A 3,107-nucleotide genomic window follows, 5' to 3' on the forward strand; every position below is an offset into this window, starting at 1 on the left:
GTGGCGCATGCCTGTAGTCCCAGCTACTCGGGAGGCTGAGGCAGAAGGATTGCTTGAGCCCAGGAGTTTGAGGTTGCTGTGAGCTAGGATGACTCCACGGCACTCTAGCCCAGGCAACACAGTGAGACTCTGTTTCAAAAAAAAAAAAAGAAAAAGAAATGCTACTGATTTTGTACATTGATTCTATAACCTGCAACTTTATTGAATTTATCAGTTTTAATTGATTTTTGGTGGAGTCTTTCAGATGTTCTATATATAGGATCATGTCATCTGCAAGGAGGGACAATTTGATTTCCTCTTTTCCGATTTGGATGCCTTTTATTTATTTCTTTTGACTGAGTGCTCTGGCTAGTATTTCCAGTATTATGTTGAAAGTGGGCCATCCTTGTTCTAGATGTCAGAGGAAAGGCTTTCATCTTTTCCCCATTCAGTGTGACATTATTTGTGGGTTTCCTATATATGGCCTTTATTATGTTGTGGTGTGTTTCTTCTATGCCTAATTTGTTGAGTATTTTTTTTTATCATGAAGGGGTGTTGAATCTTATCAGATACTCTGTGTCCACTGTGATGATTATATGGATTTTTTCCTTCATTCTGTTGATGCAGCATATGACATTTATTGCCTTTGTATGTTGGACTATCCTTGCATCCTGGGATACATCCCACTTGACCATGGTGTATTATCTTTTTGGTGTGTTGTTGGATTTTGTTTTTTGGTATTTTGTTGAGGATCTTTGCATCTATGATCATCAGGGATATTAGACTGTAGTTTTCCTTTTTGTTTTGTCCTTGTCTGGTTTTGGCATCAGGGTAATACTGGCCTTATAGAGTGAGTTTGGAAGCTTCCCTCCTCTTCAATTTTTTGGAATAGTTTGAGAGGAATTGGTGTTAGTTTTTCTTTATAAGTTTGGTAGAATTAAGTAGGAAAGTTATTTGTTTCTGGGCTTTTCTTTGTTAGGAAACATTTCATTACTGATTCAATCTTGTTACTTGTATTGGTCTGTTCACGTTCTTCTGACCCTGAAATGCATCATAGGAGGCAGAATGAGCAACCTTCACTGGAGATGATGTTAAGGAAAGCTGTGCTCTTGGGAGAAGACCCTATTCTGAGTAAGAGTAGGAAATGGAGGGAAAGTTTTGACAAATGGTTTATTTACTGTGATATTTGCTGTGAGCAAATATCAAGAGAACATCTTACTATTTCTTCCTCATGCAACCTTGGTAGGTTTTATGTATCCAGGAATTTCCTCTAGGTTTTACAATTTGTTGGCATATAGCTGTTCATAACATTCTCTGATGATCCTTTTGTATTTTTGTGGTATGATTTGTTATGTCTCCTTTCTTGTTTCTAATTTTATTTATTTGGGTCATCTCTTGTTTTTCCTTGGTTAATCTAGCTTGCAGTTTATCGATTTTGTTTATTTTTTGAAAAAAAAATCACCTTTTTGTTTTATTGATCCTTTGTATTGAAAAGGTTTTAAAATCACCTGTTATGTCTATGCTCCAGGATGTAGAAGTGGTATTGAGAAGCAAGAAGCATTGACCCTATCTTCTGATCCCGACATGCATGTGAGGTTGCTGAATGAGCAAACTTCACTGGAGACAATGTTAGGGAAGGCTGTGCTCTTGGGAGAACAACCTATTCTGAGTAAGACTGGGAAATATATAGCTTCACTTGATCATAAAGAAAGAGAAAAACAAAAAAAAAGATTGGGAAATGAAGGGAAAGTTTGGACAAGTGGTTTATTTATTAAGCAAATATTAAGAGAACATCTACTATGTGCCAAACATTGTTCAAGTGCTGGGGATTAGCAGTCAACAAAGCAGTCCAATCTCTGATCCCATGAAGCTTACATTGTGAATGTGTCCAGGAAGTAAAAGAGTATTCTGCTCAGGATCCTACTTTGGGAAGGGAATATAGAAGCAGAAAGGAAATAAATGGCATCTTCTAACAACCTAGCTGATGATAATGACTACATTTATTATTACAGCTAATGATTATTGAATGCTTGTGCCAAGCACTTAGCTAAGTGATCTGCATGCATTATCTTATTTAGTTTTCCTATGAGCTCTTAAGATAGGTGATGTTATTATCTACAATTTACAAATGGAGAAAATGAAGTCAGCAACTGCTAGATCTCTTAATCACTACACAATATCCAGGTAAGCTGTTGGAAATTCTAAGAGGAGTGAGAACATGCTGCTGCTGTGAGTAAAATCAATATGCTAATGACACATTTGCTTAATTTTAATCCTTCAATAAATTGCACACTCATTTTTGAGGACAGAATGCCTTCAGCCTCTCTCAAAAAGTTTGACCTCTTTTCTGTACTTTTCTTGCATTTGAGAATCTCAGCAATTCTAAACTAGATTTCAGCTCTGAGTCAGCCTTTGTTTTAAGGTAAGTCAGAGAGTGAAGACATTAAAATCCTGTGAAAATACATTCAAATTAGTTGGCAGTCTTTGTAATTCAGGAATTAGCAGGGCCAGCATTTTATCAAACCTCTTTGTTTTTATGTCATTCTCTGCTGATCCCACAGAGGTGGGAAGAAAGCTATCAGGACTGAGAGAGAAACACTGGAAGTACAGTTAGGCACTGTGACTTTTGGTCAATGATGGATCTCATATACAATAGTGGTCCCAAGGCAGTACCATCAGGAGTCTGCAAGAGCCACAGCATTGCTGGGCTTTCCAAAGCTGGAAAAAAATATAAATATTCAAGTACAGGAAGTTCAAAGTTCTCAATCTAAGTAAGACTACCCCATGACACATTATATCAAACTGTCAAAGATCAAAAACAAAGAGAGGGTCCTGAAAGCAGCAAAAAAGAAAATCACATATAAGGGGGTTCAATATGCCTAGCAGCAGACTTCTCAGCACACACCTTACAGTCCAGGAGAGAGGGGATAATATATTCTAAGTGCTGAAGGATAAAAAACTGTCAACCGAGAATACTGTAACTAGCAAAGCTGTCCTTCAGAAATGAAATAGAGGTAAAGACTTTCCCAGACAGGCCAGGCGCGGTGGCTCATGCCTGTAATCCTAGCACTCTGGGAGGCCAAGGCGGGCGGATTGTTTGAGCTCAGGAGTTCGAGACCAGCCTGGGC

The 3,107-nt window shown here is 38.0% G+C and overlaps 1 protein-coding gene across 1 annotated transcript in view; it reads left to right on the forward strand.

The window, feature by feature from the left end:
* Positions 1-1,517: 1,517 nt before the first annotated feature.
* LOC105820544 (cytochrome P450 2F5) overlaps positions 1,518-3,107 on the forward strand; it is a 15,689-nt gene continuing 14,099 nt past the window's right edge. The window contains exon 1 of the mRNA XM_012657036.1: positions 1,518-1,648. The gene's annotated coding sequence lies outside the window, so the exon portion shown is untranslated. The remainder of the gene's footprint in view (positions 1,649-3,107) is intronic.

This window comes from Propithecus coquereli, unplaced genomic scaffold, assembly GCF_000956105.1.
Source record: "Propithecus coquereli isolate 6110/MARCELLA unplaced genomic scaffold, Pcoq_1.0 Scaffold53, whole genome shotgun sequence".
In the NCBI taxonomy this organism is placed as follows: domain Eukaryota; kingdom Metazoa; phylum Chordata; class Mammalia; order Primates; family Indriidae; genus Propithecus; species Propithecus coquereli.